Raw genomic sequence first — 23,024 nt, forward strand, 5'->3', positions numbered from 1 at the left:
TGTTATCATGATTGAAATTGTTTTAATGGATGAAGATAATGAACGGCCAAGGGTGGCCCGACAGCTGTACTTACCATACATTTGTGTTGTGCAAAACTTAGGGCTATTTAATAGACTTCTAATCCATTAGACAACAACTAAAAGCATAAAATGATCAATAAAGTAAACCACTTCAGATTTTCTTTCTTGATATAAATGTCTAACAGCCAAATTATATTAAGCACTTACTATGCCCAGGCACTGTTCAGGGTTATTGGGTCCATGTTGACTGCATAGAGGCTCAATGATTAATTGTGTTACATGATTTGTTAGATAAAATGCAGATTATAAAAATTTTATTCATTTATAATAACTCTTTAGGTCAAAAATAAACATAATTAAGTGATAAGATAAATTTTAAAATTATATATTTGAGCTGATCTTTAAAACATTTTGATCTTCAAGATTCATGTACTGTATTATAACATCATGCCTCTATAGTTATAAAAACGTACGTACTTGGAATAGTGTTAGCTTTCCTTTTCCTTTGGTTTTAGGATATAGAGTATTACACCCTGATCATTTCAGAGCAGTAGTTTGTTTGGATTTTATTTTCAGTATAGAAATGTAGGTGATCTAATAAAACATGTACCATGATATACTGTAGGACCTTAGTAATGTGTTACAGAGAAACCGTGATTATGAAAGTTCATTACTTTGCTCCCATTGTGCTATGTAAACAGGATATAATCTCCCTGTCAGCTCTTCTTAAGTGAAGCCGTATTTCATGCCCACACTTGAGTTCTCCAAAATCACCTTCATTCTGAGCAATTAATTAATTAGTTGTCACTTTGAAAGAAGGAGCAGCAGTCCTTCAGGATTTGTTGGAGGTGTATCTTCTAGTTCAAGGCCATGAGAACTAGCTGGTGTCTCTGATCATGAGACTCTTGGAGAATCAACACTGGACTGTGAGTGTCCCTTCCTCTTCTTTGTACACAGCATGAAGTAGAATTATGGTATTACTTTTCTCTGTGTTTTCCTGGTGCTTTTCCTACAATGTGCCTTCAGAACCTTCCTGCTGACAATTGGTTATGGTAGAATGTGTTATACTACAAAATCCAGTTTTGCTTTTCTTCTGACCAGGATTGTTCTATCCCTTAATTTCTTCTGTAACTGCAAAATCAATTCCTTCCTTCAACAAAATTAAAGAACTCACCCTCCAACCTTCACACTGGATGGTTTTGTGTACTTCCTTTTCATGTAGCACAAGCAAGCTTTTGATTAAAATAATGTTTTATGGCTATAGGAAATGCCTTTTTTTTTTTTTAAAGCTGTAGCGAACTGCATGCACATTCTTCAGAACTGAAAAGAAAACACATTGCATTTAGAACCAGCCACCATTTATGACTCTCCAATCTGGAATACAAAATAAAGCCATGTCAGTAGAGAAGCCCATATGGCACCAATGCAGCCCTTAGATTCTGAATTTACTATAGTTCTCTCCTTAGAATTGTCTTTGAGTTGAGAATTGTTTGGCAATGAGACCACACAGCATAATTGATGCCTTGAGAATGAGACTGATGTATGATTTTTCTAGAAGACCTTCTAATGTCTGTTTTAATTTTGGTGTACCAGGAGAATTTTTCATCAATTATGTATTCTTAAACTAAGCTTAAGTTCTTTTACTTAACCCCTTGTAATACCAGAGGATCTGTTATAATTCAACAGTCATATAAAAATGTCATCTGTTGGACTGCTTAAAATTTTGAAAAGTAGTAAGAAATCAAATGAATGAGATGTAGGAGATGGATTTACAACTATTGGGCTCTGGGGTGGGGTGGGGGGCTCTTCCCAAAGGTAATTGGTTTTATAACTGACTGGAGTTTATGGATGCTAAGCTAGTTACCTACACTTAAAATCTACGGGGGCCTTTATGACGAACTTTTGGAAGCCGAAAATATCATTTTCTTTCACTTTTGCCTAGTTTGACTATTATACAGATATACAAGCCCTGAGTAAGGCATGACCATGAGTGTTATATGTAAGGATAACAAGCTGAGGTGATTTGAAGCTGTGCCCTACTCCTCATCACAAGCATCTCATGATCTTTTCTTTTCCAAGTAATCTTAGATTTATTCAATCCACAAATCTTTACTAAACCTGCGGGGCACTGGTGATATATTGGTGAATAAAAGCTTGCCCTTATTTTCATAGAGTTTAGTGCCTTGTGGGTAAAAGCCACATCTGAGTAGACTAACCTTGATTGCTGTGCATGAAGCAGCCAGCTTGCATTCTGATGGACACTGCCTATGCTGCACCAGTTGTTAAAAGTTTTGAGTATCATTCCCAAATTCACAGGTAACAGAGCACAATGTGGTTGATGTATACAGAGAAGGAGCACAGACTATATGAAGGCAGAGGGAGAGCCCTTGAACCTGGGGCCAGAGAAGAGTACCCTCAGATTGAGGATGGGCATGAAGTTGCCAGCGGCCAATGGGGGGCAGGGGACATTGCAGCATAAACACTATCAACTTGGACAAAATCAGAAAATCTAGAATGTACTTGGAACTAGGTATTTCTACAAGGGTCAGCAAGGTTTTGGAACAGGAATCTGAATCTTAACAGGCATGGAGAAGGGAGGAGAATTCTAGAATTGGAAGTAACTTTCCCTCTGGGCACAGAAGATATGACTAGGGGCTCCTCACAGTTGTGCCCATAGAGGCCATGTCTTAATGATTATCTCCTGTCCCCTGACTCTCATCTCTTAACCATACTGCTGAGATTGAGAGTGTTAATGAAGTCTCTTTCTGCTACCACCCTGGGGATCCATTTTAGAACATTGAGGTCAGCTACCTTCTTCCTTGGTTTTTATTTGATTCTCTCCTTGTGCCCCACACTCCTTTGTAGCATTGTAACTTTTGTCTGCCTCTCCCACTGTGTAGATTGCTCTGAGAATCTCCTTCATTTGTGTTCTTAGTGGAGATTTGATACTTGCTTAATAAACAAGTACATGGATGGGTAGGTTGTAAGATTTTTTAATTACACACACTGATCTATTTGTTGGTAGGCATAGCTGACCACGTTTTCCAAGTTAAAAAATTCATTTATTTTATGGTTAAATGCTATTTTATTTATACTTAATATTGATGAAATGACTTAATCATATCTTAGGAACTATAAATGTTCATTCAGAGAAGTCTCCAACATATGGTTTCATTAATCTCTTAAAATAAATCCACTCATAATAGTTACTGTAATAGTTTGTAGTGATTTCCTGTTTGTTTTAATACATTGAACTTTGTACTGAACTTTGTAAAAATATGAAAAATTTAAAAATACAACAATCTCTTCCCCAAATAAAACTTGACTTACTTATTTTTTTAAGGCAGGTGTGGGCATGAAGGAGAAAGAAATAGCTTTGCTGAGAGACATATTGGCAAGTTCCAGGATGCACTTGGAAGGATAATCTGAATGCAGGAATTGTTCTTGTGATATAGCTGACCACAGCTCCCCAGCCCTCAACCCATGCTAGCCTACTTTTTGTGAATAAGACCAAATTCTACTCCCCAAGGTGAGAGGGCTCTGCACTGATGTTTAAAAGACATTGGATTTTATTGATTTGGATTTTATGGCAGTACCTCCTAGTTTGTAGTTCGACTTTGGCTAGTTTGATTGACTTATAAAAAATTTGTTAAGAAGAGGAACAGGTTCCTGTGTGTAGTGGATGAATCTCTGGAGATGTCTTGACTTCAAGGAAAGGGGAGAAGAAGCTGAGGATGAAGGTCACACAGTTGGAAGCATCAGTATTCACAATAGCTTAGTCATCGCTGATGTGAAGTACATATCACCTAAGACTGAGACAAACTCTAGGTTGTTTTCTGACCCTGAAAAGTGGAGAGAGTAGCAACAAAAACTGGGATTACTGGGGCACCTGGGTTGCTTAGTCACTTGAGCGTCCAGATCTTGGTTTCAGCTCAGGTCATGATCTCAGTGTTGTGAGATCTTCCATGTTGGGGTCCAAGCATGGAGCTTGCTTGGGATTCTCTCTCTCTCTCTGTCTCTCTGTACTTCCCCCTCCTAAAAACAACAAAACTGTGATTACTGGTGACTTAATGTTTGCCAGTCACAATGCTGAATGTTCTACTTGCACACACCAGTTCTTTAGTCATCCTTGCAAGGAATCTAGGATTATGATCCCCATCTTAGAAGGATTAAACTGAAGCTTAATGAGCAAACCAGTCAAAGATACACAATGATAGTGGCAGTATCAGGATTTGAACCCAAACAGATAGGTTATAGAGCATGGGCTGCACCTGACAATAGGCTACAAGAAAGAGTGCAGGGCATGTGGGTGCCCCCAGTGAGAGAGGAAGCCAGTTGGGATTGTGTCTGTGAAGTCTTTGTATTCTGTATTGGGAAACATCACCTTAAATGTCCAAACACCATCTTAGAGTGGAGACCAGACTGTATTTTGTTTTTTTTTTTTTTTTTTTAAATTTTTTATTTTTATTTTATGTTTTATGATAGTCACAGAGAGAGAGAGGCAGAGACACAGGCAGAGGGAGAAGCAGGCTCCATGCACTGGGAGCCCGATGTGGGATTCGATCCCCGGTCTCCAGGATCGCGCCCTGGGCCAAAGGCAGGCGCCAAACCGCTGCGCCACCCAGGGATCCCCAGACTGTATTTTGAAGTCAAAAAAAGAAAACTGAATAAAATTCTTCAAAACTTTACCAGGTTTTTCCATGTTAATAATATGAATATCAGGACATTGTACTCTCTAAATGGGGGGGAAAAAGAGTGGTAAGTGCATGTCTGGACTGAGAAAGAAAGCCATTTACAAGTAAAGAGGTGAATCTTACCTAAAATAAGAAAAAAGTATGAGAATGATTTTAGGAGGGGATACTAGTATGGGTGATGGGCTATTAAAAAGCAAAAACTAAATAAAAGAAAATGCATCCTTTGGATTGCAGCCATGTGGGAAGTGGAACTTTTGGTATCAGTTTTCAGACCCCAAATGGCATTGTCGCTAAACATCCAGATTTGAGTATGACATGTGAAGCATGAACAGTAGATAGTATGGCAAGGACTCTGGTTAAGGGAGCATGGTGAGCCTTGTAGGCATGAGGGTTTAATGTGTGTATTCTCTAATGGTCCCTGAAGCAGGCCAAGAGCAGAAACCAACCAAGATAGACAGGAAGTACAGAATATAGAGGCAGAGGTGGCCGAAGTTGAGAATAGTGAAATATTAGGCCAAAATAAAGGCCTTAGTGATCAGACCACCTTAAAGAATGTGAGTTAGAATGAAGCTTAATTCACTGGGAGCAGAGATGATTCACTGGGTGGGAGGGACTTAGGGCCTGCCAGGTCTTTTTTTTTTGGGCCTGCCAGGTCTTGAAGGGAAGATCACAGGGAACAACTATGAATGTAAGTGTGATCTGGAGCTAGAGAGATCACAAGTCCATAAGGCTCACTTAATGAGTCCAGTCTTTCATAAAAACACAAGAAACAAAGCATGAAAAACGTTTTCACTGACTTGTAGTTGCTATTTATTCTTCATTCTGGTGAACCTGCTTTGTGACTACACAAGTATCATATCTGATTTCTTGCGCATTTTCATTAAGATCATCTACAAGCACTTGTCTAGTTATAACTACACAGTGGGATTGTGGACTGTCAAATACTGAAATACAACTAGTCTGTCTTTGAAAGAGTGCTTGCTACTATAGAAATGTGCTGTGCTGGGCCAAGTACATGGAGGGTGGGTGATGTGGAGTGAAAAGACTCATTCAGGTTGGGAAGCTGCATAATTCACTTCCAAGGGAGAACTTTTTGATTGGTAGGATATGACTCAATGTAGTTTTTTTTTTTTTTTTTTTTTTTTTTTTTTTTTTTTTTTTTTTTTTTTTTAAGCCAAGGGAAATACTCTTTCTGGAGATCTCAGGAGACATAACTAGGAAATTATTTCCCATATCTGGGACTAGTAGGGCCTCCTGAGAGTTTTCTTAGTTATTCCTTTGCTGACAGCAAGACTTCATGTTATCTGGGCCAGAAAAAGGATGAGTGGGCAGGCTGACTCTTTGGGCTGGGGCTCAGGAGAGGAGGGGAACAGAGCTTATAGAGAAGGTAGGAAATCTGGGTGAAAGCAAGTGCAGTTGAACTATCAGAACTTAAAACCTGTCAATTGATGGTTTCTCTTCCTTTAGTTATCATGTTACCAAGTACAAGAAAAATGATCTAGAAGAAGATAGAAGCTATAGAAAAGGTGGCCCTACCACTTGGTGCAGATTCTAAATTATTCACTGGGGCCAGACCTTGATGTAATGCAGAGCATATAGACTAGGGACCCAGGCATTACCTTGGTCTATAAGGTGTTCTACAAATGCTTTTGAAGTTTTAGTTTTGAATAGTTGTAAAATAAGTAGATTTCTGGATTCCTGGTTCTTTAAAAAAATAGAAAGATCAAGCAACATTGGATGTCATTCCCAAACTACAGCTGCATAGCAGCTCCTGCCTGGGAGGGGGTATGAGTTCTCTATTCTCCTTGGCCCCCACAGCCTTGTAGGCACTGCTTCCAAGCTACTCCATTCATGTTCTTGTAGACTTGAGAGGTTAATGTGTTTTGAGAAACTGAGCAACATGCATTTAGGAGGGGTAACGTGAGGTGGGATGGGGAAAAGGACAAGTGGAAACATGTGTTGTATGGTCCCTTCTTATTTGGGAGATGGTTTGGTATGTAGAAGATAGGAAAAATAGTATGTGACTGGGTTTCTTAACTATATGGCTAGTGTCCAAATGTCACACTTAGTCTAAAGGAATTCAGTTCAAAACATGGTAGAGCAGGAAGAGAGGTTCTGTTTTTCTTTGTTTTATTAATGATAGGATATGGTGGAATGGGTTTACTTTATAGAAGGGTGGGTTTTAGTTAATAATTAGAAGAATTTGATGATGAATTACAACTCTATTTTCTGGAAAATTATCTCTGTTGCCACCTTGAAGGAAAAGTTCAAAGGTCTGGTTTCTGAAATTTTCTCCTGTTCTGGTTAGGATAGGTTGAAAGAGGCTGAATTGGGTTTTTAAAGGACATGATCACATTCTGGGCATTTTTTTTTCTTTTTCTTAAAAGGAGAATGGCTAACTTTATGAGGGAAATGGATGGATTTTGACTTCTTTAGATCACTTTGCTCTGAAACTATGATGCACTCAAAGATGCTCTAAGAATTTTCGCAAGAAAAGCATTGGTTGAAGCATTCAGAGCAAGGCTTCCTTTTGTTACAGGAAGCTGCAAATGGAATCTGGGTCAAACTTAGTGGAATATCAGACTTTGAGATTAAAACAAAAAGGGAAGAATTCTTTTGTTGTTGCTATCCTTGGTTAAAACTGATTGTATTTCTAGTTCTCACCAAAAAAGAAAGAAGATAATAAGACCTTAGTTTAGATAAAAGGCTTAATTAAAAGTACTGTGCAATATTCCATTGTATACATAAACCACATTTTCTTTATCCACTCATCTTTCGATGGACACAGAAATGACAAATACCCACCATTTGCTTCAACGTGGATGGAACTGGAGGGTATTATGCTGAGTGAAGTAAGTCAATCGGAGAAGGACAAACAGTGTATGTTCTCATTCATTTGGGGAATATAAATAATAGCGAAAAGGGAATATAAGGGAAGGGAGAAGAAATGTGTGGAGAAATATCAGAAAGGGAGACAGAACATAAAGACTCCTAACTCTGGGAAACGAACTAGGGGTGGTAGAAGGGGAGGAGGGCGGGGGGTGGGAGTGAATGGGTGACGGGTACTGGGGGTTATTCTGTATGTTGGTAAATTGAACACCAATAAAAAAAAAAATAAAAGTACTGTGTAGAACAAAAACAATGCAAAAGAATTCAGGAACATTAACTCAAGGTCAAGATTTGCCAAAGAAAGAGTAACGGGAGAGATATAAAGCAGAATTTTGTTCATTTTATGCAAATCAAACATTCATTTGTGGAAAGAAAAGATTAGCATATGATTCACATATGAGCTTGTCACTCCTTCCTCTAAAGCTTTTGAGGACTCTCATTCATTATAGAACAAAGTCCATACTACTTAATATAGACTTTAAGGCCCGCTATTATCTGGCTCCGACCTAATTCCCTAGCCTGATAGTTACCATCCTCTCCTCCCTCCCTCCACGAACCTTATGCTCTAGTCTCCTGGACTAATTGCTGTTCCTGTTCCTTGGACCTGCTGACATTGCTTACTCCAGTGAGAATGTCCTCCCTACCTTCTCTATCCTATACCTTTCCATCCAGATGCTCATCAGTGTCCCCAGAAGTAATTCATCTCTTGCATTTCTCAAGTGCCATAGCATTTAGCTCAGATCTCCCTTATAGTTCTTATTCCTTTCTATTTTGTCTTATTTTTGTACATGGTTATCTCCCTTACTCTCTAGTATCTCCCTATACTCTCTAGATTATGTTCACATTTTATCTCTAATAGTGCCTGTAACAGGGTCTTGCAACTTTGTTTAATCATTGACTATTGACTTATACTACCAGTGTTTGTTTGTTTATTTATTTATTTATTTATTTTTCCAGTGTTTATTTATAAACTAATACTTGATTGATGTTAACATTCCAACACATTACGTGTATAAGTTCTAACAGATCCAATATTAAATGCACCAGCTTCTCCAAAGTGCTCTGTTTATATCAGCAGCCTCAACATTTTCAAAATCAATTTTCTAATTTTTATTTTTGACTGAACCATTTTATTCCTTTTTAAAGTATGCAATGTGGTGTGATATCAAGTACTATTGACGATGTTTTGAGATAATTTCCATTTTATCATTTTTACCCCTATTTGCTTGAATAGTAGGAAGATAAGCAACAACGCATCTCATTCCCAGTCTACAGCAGAGTAGCAGCTCCTTCTCTTGGAAGGGGTGTGAGTTCTTCATTCCTTCTTGGTCCCCACAGTGCTGTAGCCCTGTTCGTACCTTACTCTATTGGGGTGCTCCTTGGAGGCATGAGAGTTTAATGTGAGAAACCTAAGTTCAGGCCTTGGTCACTCATGGTCAGCTAAGTTCCAGAGTACTTTGCTGACTACCACTTCTAGCTCTAAACCCTTCTTCTTCTTCTTTTTATTTTAATAAAGATTTTATTTATTTATTCATGAGAGACAGAGAGAGAGGGGCAGAGACACAGGCAGAGGGAAAACCAGACTCCATGCAGGGAGCCTGATGTGGGACTCGATCCCAGAACTCCAGGATCATGCCCTGGGCCTGAAGGCAGGTGCCAAAACACTGAGCCACCCAGGGATTCCTGCTCTAAACTCTTCTTAAGGCCATGCCAGCAAACTCTTAAATCATGTCTCCTGAAGTCTCCTAGGCTCCAAATTTGCTACCACATGAAATCTAAACCTTTCTGCCTTGCACTGTCCTACAATAACTACCAAAACAGAGTGGTTGAGAACACAGTTCTAGAGTCTGGAAGAGCTACCTTTGTTGCACCACTTGCTAGGTCTATAACCTGGTGCATTTTAGAACTTCCAAAAGCTTCCTCCTGTCCGAGCTGCAGATAATTGTGTCTACCTCATAAAGTTGTCTAGGGTTGGCATGAAATGATGCCTATAAAGTGTTTAGTAGACTGTGTGGTAAGAACAGAAATTCAGTGAATATTTGCAACAATTGTTGTATTCCCCATGATTCTCTAGGCTGCCTGCTCAGCTCTGGTCACGTGAGCAGGAGAGTGAAGAGCAGTCCGCAGAACATCTCTGGTAAGCATCCTAATGGGGACTGAACAAATGCTGTGTAGGGGGCAGGAATCTATGTTTAGCACTAAGAAAAGGAAAGTTAGGGGTGTCTAAAGGGATGTAGACAATTGATGAAAGACGCTGACACCAATACTAAGTGGTTTAAATTTGATAAGCCACTCATGGGTTGGTCATCCTAGGAGTTAGGAGTGGTTTCACTTGGAGTAGGGATGGAAGCTGAATTGTTTTTTAAAATTCATTGATTTAGACAGTGTATAAACATGGAAAAAAATAAGGCAAGAGTGTTTCTTACTGATCCATGCAGTGCTTCTTACTCTTGGTGTTTGGAGGCACAAGAGGTTCTGTTTGACCCCATGTTGGCTTGATGCCTGCTGGAATGGTGAGGCAAAGTTCAGCATGGTCCCTTGAAGAAGGGAGGGGGGATTGTGGCAGCCCATGTGGGCTTCACTTAAGTGACCTGACATCTGACCCATGCTCTTCTGCATAATCAGTGTTAATTACTGGCAAAAACTAGATACCTATCACTGATCTGTGGGCCATTGGATGTCAGAAAAGGTTGTTGGCATTGTTTTGAAGCACCAAGTTCTCTTCTTGGCTCCAGAGTCATTTGCCTGTCCAGCAAGGGCCACTTTATAGACCGTGCAATTTTGTTTCAGAAGCACAGGCATTTGTGTAGGTAGTTAGAATTGAAAACACTTGGGATGCCTGGGTGGCTCAGTCATTGAGCTTCTGTCTTTGGCTCAGAGTGTGATCCCGGGGTCCTGGGATCAAGTCCCACATCGGGCTCCCTGCAGGGAGCCTGCTTCTCCCTCTGCCTCTCTCTCTCTCTCTCTCTGTGTCTCTCATGAATAAATAAATAAATAAAATCTTAAAAAAAAGAATAGCTTTAAAAAATAAATAAAACACTGAGTATTTTCTAATTTGTGTCTAAGAATTTACACATGATTTATGAGAATACAAAGTTCACAATTCTGTGGGAACAATAGTTTGGACATCAGCAGAGATCACATATTTATATGTAAATATATTTACATATTTATAACTATACTTCTATTGTATTCTTCAGATTGTTTATTGAATTGGCTTATCGTGTTATTTATCACGTCTAGAATATACCATGGCCCTGTGAAATCTTTTGTGATATACGGAAGAAACCTGCAATCATGTCAAAAAGGGGTAATATTTATTCCTGTTAATGGGCTTCCTGACATAATCGTGGAGGTAGCATGGAAAAGAGGAAAGAACACTGGACTGCTCCCAGGGCTCTGGATGGTTTCAGATTTTTCACTAACCTCTCAGGTGGCTTTGGAAGCCACTTGGCTAGAGCTAAATTCCCTCATCTATAAAATGAAGTGAGGAGACTTCTTGTTAATTCTGGCAGGTTAAACTATGTATTTGTCTTTCTCTCTAAATACCACTAAACTTTGCAGTAAGGAAATAAAAATTCACTAAAAACAAGAGCAAAGAGAGTAGGAGAGGACATCAGAGCGATAACATTTTGAAAGCAGGAAAAATGTGAAGGAGTAGTAACTAAGCTGATTTGAGGAAACAGAAACCTCAGCTGGGAGTAGGGGAGACCCAGAAGCAATAATGAGCTTACTGCAGAGTCCCAGAAAGGCTCAGTAATCTGAGACCCCAGGTCCTTCTAAAGCTGGGGGCAAATTGAGGTCAGAAACAGGAAAATTGGCAACAAATGTGGATCAAGAGCAGATATATCAAAGATGCCCATCCCACACGCCTTGTATCTCTGGGACTTGAGCTAGGAAAGCTGGGCTGACTCATTTGTGGTCCAGATGGCCTTTTATTTTCCAACAAGCTAAACCCAGGCCTTTTACTTGGGCTGGGCAGGGTTCCAAGAATGAGTGGAAACATGCAAGGACTCTTGAGGCCTAGACTTGGAAATGGTAGTGTCTCTTCCATGCATTCAGTGGGGGCAAGGCAAGTTACAAGTTTAGTTTAGATTTGAGGAGAGGGGAGATAGGTGCTACCTCTTGATGGACAGAGCTACAAAGTCACATTTGTTGCAAAGGGGTGTGGATTCAGAGAGAAGAAAAGCTGTGGCCAGTTTGGGGAACTGTCTACCATAAGACAGAATGAAAATCCTCAGTCTTCAAACTTGCTTCCTAAAAATACATATACAAAGGTCATATGCAGAAAAGAAAAAAGGAAAAAAAAAAAGAAAAAAGGATTGGGGCAGAGAACTCAAAACTTACACACAGTATTAATAAAAACAGTTACTGTGGGGGGCAGGTAAGGTATTGTGACAGGGGCCTGTTATGGCTGGTCAGAAGTCAGAGAACTCCTTGAGCAGGAATGTTGGTAACACGAGAGCAGGGCAGCTATGAACGGACACAGTGCAGACGAAAGTGGTGTTCTAAGTCACTGTGGCTGCCCTTAAGGTGTCACAGAGGCAGTACAACCTCCTGGGACTCACGAGTCACACAGGCAGAGGTGCCTGTTTTTCATTTTCAAAACATAGGAAAAAAGTTTCTGCTGCCAGAGCAGCAAGTGATTGGAAGCCTTTTCTCTTTCTGCTGAATTTTGTTTTCTCTTTCTGCTGAAATTTGTAATTCTCTTCTGCATTCCCTTCTCCTGTGCTAAGGAAATACTGCTTGTAAACTGAGATAATTTCCATATTTTTTCCCCCTGGTGTCTATTTTCCATTTGCCAAATGCATATGAGTTAATTTGTATTGTAGAGTCCCATCTTGTAGCAAAATAGATTCCGCTGAGGGATTAAGTAAAAGTCTATATCGTGCAGAGAGAAATCTTCAGTCTCCTTTCCTCATTTCACTTCAAAAACATGCCTCTGGCAAGCCTTGTACCACCTAAGCAAGAGAGGAGAAGGCAAAATGAGCCCAGGAGGAAAGAGTCAGATATTATCAGTTAGGGATCTCTGAAATCATCCAACAGTAAGGTCAATTACTTCAGGCACACAGAACTTTCTGTCTGCTTTTTATTTCTTGATTTTTTAAAAAAAATTTATTCATTTATTCATGAGAGACACACAGAGAGAGGCAGAGGAAGAAGCAGGCTTCTTGTGGGGAGCCTGATGTGGGACTTGATCTCAGGACCCTGGGATCACGACCTGAGCCAAAGGCAGATGCTCAACCACTGAGCCACCCAGGTGCCCCCATTGCCCCCACTCTTAAAGTGTGAGTGATGGCCAAGACCACCAGCCATCTGAGAAAAGCTTCTACTCTGAAAGACAGACCCCAAAGAGACAATGGGAGCAAAAGGAATATGAAGGAAGCTGAGAAAATGCAAGAAACAGAACGAAGAAAAGCCTAAAAAAAGAACTATAAATAGTATCCTCAGAGAGATAAAAGATGACATTGCATCTATGAAGCAAGAACAGAATGACATAATAAAAAGAAATATTCAGAGAAACAAAAAGAGCTCTTAGAACTTAAAAAGCAAGATCGTACAAATAAAGATTTTGATAACATAATTGGAAGATAAAGTTGAGGAAAGCTCCCAGAAACTGCAACAAAATGATAAAGGTAGAAAAGTAAAAGATTATTTTTCAAGAAGGATTTAGTCCAGCTGATACAATACCTAACTAATAGAAATTAGAGAAAGTAAAAAAAAAAAAAAAAAAAAAAGGAAAAAGAAAACAGAAAGAAGGATATTATAAAAGAAGTGAAATAAAAATTTCCAGAACTGAAAGATGCAAATTTCTATATTGAACTGTTAAATTTGCAAATTTGTGGGAGAACCCCTGTCACAACTCACATTGCCAGATTTTAGAATACTGGCATAGAGAAAAGGTCTTAAAAGCTTAAATGGAAGAAAAACCCAACAGATCAAAAGAAATGAGAATCAGTCTCTTCAGTTTTCTCAATTGCAAAATGGGGAATTATGAGGGAAAATGATATCCAAGCTAGAGTTTTATACCCAACAATCTCACAGTTAATAAGAGGGAACAACAAAAGCCTTCTCAGATATGTGACGCCTCAAAATTTTCTCCCACTGACATCTTCTTAGCTAATGCTAGCATATGTGCTCAAGGAAAACCGGAGGATTGCCAAAGATGAGGAAAACATGGGACCCAGAAAGTAAGAGACTCACCTCAGGAGATAAGCCAAAGAAATCTCCAGATACTATAGGTGTGAAATGAGCGTGGAGACCAACACATCTAGAGAGAACTGAAGCAAAGACGGTTCCAGGAAGAGTTACAAAAGAAAGGATGAAGCATGTAGAATTCTCTATGTGCTTGAATGGACTGAGGAAAGATGTATGCTTTTGATGGAGATTTTGGGGATGGATATATAGGTGGCTACTTGGACAAAGAAGAGAAACTGTTATTAACCATAGCATGTATTCATGTGAAGATGTGGATGATGGTGAGTTGGTCGTAGTACTGTAAATACTGAATAATGATTCCGTAATAATGAGTGATATAATTACACTGGAGGATGGGAACAAGGAAATTCATGAGTGTGTGGAGGCATCAAGAGAGCTAAGTCTTCCTCTTCTGGAATAAAAGGACACAGTATCTAAATCCATAACATCAAGAAATCGTTATATAAGTATGTTACCTAAGAATAAAGAGATAAAAACCAAAATAAGCATCTAAAAGAATTGATATTAGTTGCCTCTGAGGAGAAGAAATTTGTGATAAAAAAGAAGTGAGGCAGAGAAATCCATTTTCTTTTATTATTATCCTTTAACTAAATGACTTTAAAAATATACATCTATAACTCTGATAAAAATCAAAAGATTAAAATATACTGGACCCTCATTAAAGCGAAAAACCTAATCTCACCATCGAGGGACAATCACTATGATTATTTTCACCTATTTCTCCTACATTGTTGGGACTTTATTTATATATATATAAATAAAGTTATATATATATACATATATATATATAAAATTTTGTATCTTGCTTTCCTTACATATCCGTATACCATTAATATTTCCTCTACATCAGATAAAACACAAACAATAAATAAATTGATAAAGAAGAGCTTCTGGTAGATATTACTTAAGAGTCCTTTCTACAAGGTAAAAAAATTTATGAATTGGATTAGATAGATACAAGGATGATATTTCACGAAATGAATGGAGGATATTCCAATTTTGGATTATGCTGTGTACTTATCAAATCATGTTTCCTTTTTTTGGGAGGAGGGATAGTGTAGAATATTTGATCTTTGAAGAAATAAGCATCACTGTCCATCGAGACATGCTGTCACCCTTCAGGAAAATTGACTCTGTGACATATAGTTGGTTTCAATTCAGTTTTTTACTGTATTTGACAATAACAAGGTCATATTAACATATGCATAGTATTCGTTATGTGTTTTCTTTGACTTGTTTCACTTGATTTTCATAATAGCTTTTTGAGATGAGTAAATAGATGATCTTTTGTATGCAACCCAAACACATTAATATTTAATACAACATAAATATTAATAACAGTATCTACCCTCAATAACACCTTGCATTTATCTAAGAAAGAGCTTTCTCAGGTAATAATATTGCACAAAATCCTTTGTCAAGGAGAATTGGGCTGTAGAAAATACATAGAAATGCTGGAACTCTAATGGAAAATTTGTCTTGTCCATCTCTGTTGGTCCATCCATCTCTCTGGATCCGTATGGTCTATGAGCTACAAAAGAGGTGACACAGATTTTCAGATAATTCTTAACTTTTGGCCAAGTATGCGATCATGTCTTAATATAATATGAGTTTATCTCCTCTTGCTACAATGGTAAGTTTCCTTAAGGATTTTTCTTTCAATAAAATAAACTCAGGACTGTAGGATTTGCAGGACCCCAGCAAAATTAGAGTGAAGAGATGGGTAGGGCTGTTGCACTGAAACAATCAGAAGGAAGGGCCAACTAATTTCATGCAACTACCCAGAATTATGAGCTAGTCTGGGATTTAGAGGATGGGGGTGAGTCAGGATAAAATATACTAATCTAAAAAAAGAAAGAAGAAAAAAAAAAAGAAAAAAGGAAGAAAAAGAAAACAATCACTTTGTCTAAAACACAGAAATAGAGTTCACAACCTCTTCAAAAGGTATGTGGTAAAGATCAGAATGAGTTTTCTCATTGTTTTAAGATGTTTAGGGATCCTTATGGTGAAGGAGTTGGAAGCTTTTTATCTCTGGCACATGAAAAACATGAGGTCCAGCCTATCCAGCCATGGTAAAGCTTGGGGCAGACCACAGGAAGAAATGAAATGGAAGCTTATAATTCTGGGTACACCACACTCCTCCACCCTTAGGTCCTGCTTCTCCAGAAACTATAGGGAAGGTGGTGAAATTTCCTTTCCATTTTTCTCAAAGCTCTTTGAAAAGTCCTTTCACTGCTGTTATCTTTATGGACTGTGTGTGTGTGTGTGTGTGTGTGTGTGAGTAACAATGTGTTTGGCTGGAGACTGTTTACACTCTGGTTCTTCTTAATTTTCTTTTTTTTTCTTTTTCTTAATTTTCATTTAATTAGAGTTGATTAAATTTTTTAAACTTCAGAATTTTTTCTCTAAAAGTAAAGGAATTCCCTTGATTTCTAAGATGCTGAGAACTTATCATTATCTTGCTATGTATGATCCAAAGTAAAGGGTGAATACAAAGACAGGTCTTACCAGAGAGTTCTTGGGCCATAGATAGGCTCTCGGCTTTTCCCTCCAATTAACTATTAGAATAAAAACAGCCACCAAAAGCCTATTATCCTTATCTGAAACATGGGCTTTTCATGAAACATGAAATGGAGAAAATGAATTAAGTGGGTGCACTGTGTTTCTGCCTGCTTGGTAACTTATGTCCTTTGAGCCAGGAGTGGGGTGCTTTTGAGGATCCTATTTTCATCCCCTAGATGGCAGCAACATTCTTTAGTGGCTGATGAGTGACTGTAGCACAGTACCTCTATTAAAGGGGGCAGCTAGCTGCAAGTCCTACCTCTTGTCTTTGCCCTCAAATTTACCTAGTACTTTTGAATTCCTTGCTAGTTGTGTGGCTGTCTGAGCTAGTGAGTCTGCTATTTATTATGAAAATAAATAATATTCTCTTTTGTATGGAAAAATAATGGCTTTGTATTTCTAGCTGCATTCATAAATGTAGAGCAGGGTTTCTCAGCATAGGCACTGATATTTTGGGCTGGATAATTCTTTGTTGTGGAGGCTGTCCTGTGCTTCTGTGTTTAGCACCATCACCTTCCAGATGGCAGTAGCATCTCTATCCACTATCCTCATTTGTGACAGCCAAAGATGTTTCCGGACATTGCCCAAAGTCCCCTGGGGAACAAAATTACTCCTGGTTGAGGACCACTGAACTAGGAACTATGTGGTATTAAGTCTCTCTGAAGGTTGAATCCTGCATTCCTACCCATTTAAATTTGTAGGCAGGGCAGTAAGTTAAATCATATCTACTTATAACTAAATATATTTTACTTTTATTAAAAAAGATTTTTAAAATTTATTCATGAGAGGCACACACACACACACACAGAGAGAGAGAGAGAGAGAGAGAGAGAGGCGCAGAGACACAGGCAGAGGGAGAAGCAGGCTCCATGCAGGGAGCCTGATGTGGGACTCGATCCTGGGACTCCAGGATCACACCCTAGGCCAAATGAAGGCAGGCGCTAAACCGCTGAGCCACCCAGGGATCCCCTATATTTTACTTGTTTGTTTCCTAAGAGAATACTTTTTTGGAAGAAGAAAAAATGAAACAGAAAACCTTTTCAAATTATAGTTTCTTATTAATAATAACCACAGACATCTGATTCTGTTACTTTATATTCCTTTTGATTTTGAATAGCCTCATTGAAAATCATTCATGAAAAGGAGAAAAACCGTAAGAGGCTATACTTACGAGAAGTTTTCTAGGAGGTGAAAAAATTTTGAAGTATTACAGAATCTCAAGTTGGAAAAGACTTAAGAAGTCACTTGGTCCAACTTGTGAGTCTCTTAAATATGGGGTGCAGGGTTTGGCATGTGAACTCAGTGGAAAGAAGGGAGGTATTATCACAGATTCCCAGGCCTCTGGCTTCTTCTAGGTGAGCAAGATGAAAGCTAACTCTGAAAGAAAGATTGAAATTTGACCCTTGGCAAAACAAAACAAAGCAAAACACACAAAACAAAGTCAGCCTCCCCCCCCCCCCCCAGTTGTATACTGTAAATTCCCAGAAGAAGGTGGCACTTGGACAGGAGGATGCTTTTAGAGCAGGACCTCACAGATCAGGCCCACCTGAGAGGGTGATGGGACCCAGGGACAATGACAAAGACTATATTAAGTGGGAACTTCATTTTTCTTTTTTTCTTTTTTTTTTAAGATTTTATTTATTTATTCATGAGAGACACACAGAGAAAGAGAGAAAAAGAGAGAGAGAGAGAGAGGCAGAGACACAGGCAGAGGGAGAAGCAGGCTTCCTGTGGGGAGGCTGATGTGGGACTTGATCTCAGGACCCCAGGATCATGACCTGAGCCAAAGGCAGACGCTCAACCCAGGTGACCTTTATTTTTCTATTTGATCCAAATACTTCACACATTATTAAAGCATTCCAATGAGTGAGTGGGAAGAAGAAATGGATGTGAGACCAGAACCCAAATATGAACAAATTTAATGGGTGAGTTGCCCCACCTCCTCACTAGTGCTTCTAGTTTTAGAGAAAGGAGTTAATTCTTCAAGCAGAAAACCAAATCAGGCTTAGACATGTGTCCAGAGAACACTATCAGCTGGGATGGGGTCATGTTACACCTTTAGAATAGTTGTAATGATTTCTAAAATAGAAAGGATTTTTTTTTTCCTGGTGAAAAAAGAGATAAGGGCCAGAAAATGAGGTTCATATGGAATCATCTGGGTCATCTGCAACTGAGCATAAAATAGTTGTGATGGAGTCTTGAGAAGAAATACATGGTATTATTTTTTTTTTTTTTTTTTTTAATTTTTTTTTTATTTATTTATGATAGTCACACAGGGAGAGAGAGAGAGAGGCAGAGACATAGGCAGAGGGAGAAGCAGGCTCCATGCACCGAGAGCCCGATGTGGGATTCGATCCCGGGTCTCCAGGATCGCGCCCTGGGCCAAAGGCAGGCGCCAAACCGCTGCGCCACCCAGGGATCCCAATACATGGTATTAAAGGGTTTAATTTTGAGTGAGGTCTAGGGGAGGGATAGTATGGCCGAGCAGAGAGAAAGGCCAGTTCAAATTACAGGATGTGTCTGTTCTTTGAAGATATAGGCACATTTTACTAGAATTTTTCTATGCTGTTGGTTCAATCTCTGTCAAAAACTTCTGTCCCATTTGGCAACAAGGTATTTCCTACCAACTTTTTCTCCTCCCATTGGATGCCAGTCCCATTGGTCAAGGACTGGCATCCAAATAGCAGCTGCACAGCCCCAGAGAGAGATCCGTTGGTGGACTGGACCCCAGGGAGAGACACATGTGAAGAGGTCTCCTAACAATGACTTGACTTGGTGGCCTCTGTCCAAGATATTCAGATTCTTTCAAGTAGCATCGCAGTGATCTTTGCACTGCAAAATATGGGTCACAAAGCACTATGGGTGCTCTAGGAGGCTGGGAATGGGAGCAAGTGAAGGTCAGCAGTAAACTGGGGCCAGGGCCAGGGATAGAATTTGATTCCCTAATTCTTGTTCCAGGACTCCAGCAGCCTGGCTTCACTGGGGCCAGGCTGGTTCTGTTCATAGAGCTGTCATTTGATTTTTGGTCACTTACACAGCATTTGCTAGCGGTTCATAATTCCTGTGCAGTTTTGCTCAGAACACAGGAAACAAAAGACGGCAAAACAAGAGGCCCTTATGCTTTTCTCTGCTGTCGTCAGTGGATAAAATTGGCTGGACAGAGTACAAGCTTTCTCTTGCTACACTTGATGGATTTTTTTTTTTTTAACTTGCATGAGCATTTTCACGAAGAAAGTGCATTTGTGCAAAGAAGTGCAAAATGTCATGTCAAGTGTCTAAAATATAGCATTTATCTATCTATTTTGGCAGGGAGAGAGAGAGTCAGTAGATTAATCATTCAGCCAACAAATATTTGAATAGATGCAAATCAATCATCATTGTCACAGTGGCTACTAGCCTACAGTGAGTTGTGCAAATTAGAGAAAGAGGGTCTTGTGGGCAGAAAGAGCCCTGCACCAGGCTGCATGACTTGAGTCTCTATCCCCTCTCAGTTGTTTGCCTTTGTACTGTGTGCAAATTGTAAAACTGTACATGATTATATTGACATGAGAGCGTGGGCCGTCCATTATGCCAGTAGGCTGAACAATTTCCTGAAGTCTTGAGCAGAGTTTAAAGGAGATGACCCTTTCTCTTGGGCATGGTAGACAGGAGAAGGTAGGGTATTTATTCTGAGGGAAAAATTATAAAGATCTGCTAGGTTCTTGGCCCTTATGTCTTTACCCTGGTAGCTGGGTTAAGAAAGCCTCCTTTCAGCTGTAGGAACAATACCAACTGTAGAGAGAAAGAAAGAAGGAGTTGAGAACTTAGCACTGAACCAATTTTCTTGCTTTTTGGCTTCATGGTTCTGCCTTCCATCTGTCAAGCACAGCCCCTTGTTTTTTGATTCCTGCTGCGTCTTCATAGTTTTGGTAGTGAGAGGAATTTTGTGATTGGTTTCCAGCCTTTTCCCTATCACCCCTCGCTGTTGCTCTGTTGCCACCCCATGGACTTTTACCTGCCCCTGGTACTTGGACCCTGTGACCACATGCTATATTTTTCTGATACAATAGGCCTTCCTGACTGTCTGGCAGGCAGCTGGTATGCCTTCAGCTACTCACTAGAGGGACTATGACCACTGACCTTCCCTGTTAGGGTGACATCCTGGATCAAGGGCTCATTTTGAACTTACAAATACTGTTTGTGTTTTTACTTCATGAATCTTTCTCTTGGTTTATACTCAGTTTTAGAACCATGGTTCTCAAAAGTAACTCCTTGTTAGAACTGCCTAAGGAGCTTTGTAAAATCTGGTTGCTCAGGGTGCATTCCTGATGAATGAAATCAGAATCTCTGGGGCGGTACAGGCACCAGGGTTCTTAAACCTCTGCAGGTTATTCCAATGGGGATAGCGGTTGAAAACCACTGTTTTAGATTACATTTGTTCCTCCTTAGATTAATCAGCCTTTGCTGTGCCTCCATGTTCAGAACTGTGGCCTTTGCCCTACCCCGTGAGTTGGATTGCAGTTTTCCCTGGGATGGCCTGGCTCACCATCAGAAAACTTTAGATTATGATTATGTTTTGGAGCCAAAAGCCTGAGAAGGATATCTGGAGACCCAAAGTAAATCTTTTGCGGTTTCTTTAGCCTATAATTCTAATAAGTGCAATCCATCAGCCTTGTCTTGAATAAGAAAGAACATCCTTTGTAGGCAGTCCTCAGCTTATGAATGGGTTGTGTTCCAAAATTTGTTTGTGGTCAGTTGTTAGGGATATAGAACTCAAGTCCCATAGCAACAAAGTTACAAAAGAAAGTGGCAGGTCACAATAGTCTCCTGAATCCTTAAAAAAACTGAACTTGGGAATTAACAGAGCCAAAGAGTTGAGTCACTATTATTAGGTTGTAACATGTGAAATTGACTTTTTTGTATGTCAAAAATGGTTGAATATTGGCAGTTTTATATGGGCTCAACCTGTAATAGGTTTTCCTTAATCAGGGGGAAAATTTTTAAGCAGCAGATTGGATAGTTCAGAAGACATTCACCCTTTTCAGGATTCTAAAAGGATCAATACCCCTTTCCTCCCTACTGTCCTACCCGACACTTTTAGCCAGGTAAAATGTAGACCAGGAACATAATAGGCCTTCTAAGTCAGCAGATACGCAAATGAGGAAAGCCCTACCAGGGATGGACTTTTACTGACCCTGATGGTGAACAGGGTTGGGCCAAGGGAGTCTAAGTGGGAAGGAGTCTAAGTGGGTGTCCTTTGTCAGGAAGCACCAGGGGAGCAGACATTATGGTACTGCGTGGAAAACTGCGGCTTCCTTAGAGCCATCTTCTGGGAATGGGGTCAGCAGTAGCTGGGGTGTTGTCAGGAGTAGGGCAGTTGTCTTTAGCATCTATTTCACACACATGGGCCACATGTCAGTTGTGAGAACATGTAGGTGAGGCCAGTGAAAATTACTTGCTCTGATGAGTGATCCTTGTATTCCGTGCATGAATAAAACCATATGAGCCTCAGTTTGTGTGTTTTGTCTTACAATAGAAGCTGTGCATTTTAGACAATGGGTTGCTTTATGCGTCACAGAGTTGCAATGTGTCCTTTTCCTTACTAACGCAGGAAAGGCCATTCTGTTTTCAGAGCTCATGATACATGCCTGACACAGTAAATACTTGATAGGGATTGCCTGGGAACCAAGCAATGCTGATTATTTTTCCATGAAAAGTTAAAAAATCATGAATATGATTCCTCTGGAGGGAAGTGTAGCAGTTCCCAGAAGATTTTTCATACATTTGTATGACCTACAAAACTGATTAGGAGAAGGCTCTGTGTTCATTTAGAAAACAGCTGTTTTTTTTCATTTCAATGTTAATTGTGTATCTTATAAAGGAAAACACCACTTTCATTAATGCTTATCATAGCTCCAATAATCCAAGTTCCTATCTTGACTATGTGAATTAACCTCCTATTTGTATCCAGCATTCACTCAGTAAAGTGGCTTGAGATTTGTGCTTCTCCACATGAATTCCAGGTCAACACATGGAAATCTTTTAGTCTTATTGGGGTTAGATATCTGAGGACAACAGGATTTATATTCAGAAATGATGAGAATGGAAGTAGGGTATAAAAAATGAAAAATATTTGATTGTGTGGACTGCAAAGATTATGTAACCTCTTTTTTCTCCTTACCCAAGCATAAATAAACAAAAAGAGGAGAGGCTGCATATAGGAACCCTCACAATAGTCTGGGTCACATCTTTCAAAAACAATGAATATAGCAGCAAACTAATGATTATAAATTCCATGGACTCTGAAAAATAGGCTGATATCTTAGTTTTTGCAAGCAATTTCCATAATGCTTTTTCCTTCACCATCACATTTTAATGCCATCTGTTGCCTGTTTTCATGTGTGAGGTCAATTTTGAATCACTTTATGCAATTATGCAAATATGGCTCCTATAAAGTACAGGAAAGTAATATTGCTGTCAATCATTTTTGAAAGCCTTCCAGTGATAGTCTCACTCTAGAGTAGTAAAACTGTATTTTTTCAATTGTTTAATGTATTTTATTTTTTATTTAAATTCAGTTAGCCATACTTAGTTTCAGATGTAGCCTTCAGTAAATTATGAGTTGTGTATAACAGCCAGTCATCACATCATGTGCCCTCC

At 39.3% G+C, this 23,024-nt stretch overlaps 2 long non-coding RNA genes across 2 annotated transcripts in view; one reads left to right on the forward strand and one right to left on the reverse strand.

Moving 5' to 3' along the window:
• LOC106557902 overlaps positions 1-23,024 on the forward strand; it is a 402,448-nt gene that overhangs the window by 39,293 nt on the left and 340,131 nt on the right. The gene's annotated exons all lie outside the window — the stretch shown is intronic.
• The window catches only part of LOC119870241, a 33,566-nt gene continuing 25,549 nt past the window's right edge, over positions 15,008-23,024 (reverse strand). Inside the window, exon 3 of the long non-coding RNA XR_005355545.1 lies at positions 15,008-15,354. This is a non-coding gene — a long non-coding RNA (uncharacterized LOC119870241). The remainder of the gene's footprint in view (positions 15,355-23,024) is intronic.

This window comes from Canis lupus, chromosome 2 (genome assembly GCF_011100685.1).
Source record: "Canis lupus familiaris isolate Mischka breed German Shepherd chromosome 2, alternate assembly UU_Cfam_GSD_1.0, whole genome shotgun sequence".
Lineage (NCBI taxonomy): Eukaryota > Metazoa > Chordata > Mammalia > Carnivora > Canidae > Canis > Canis lupus.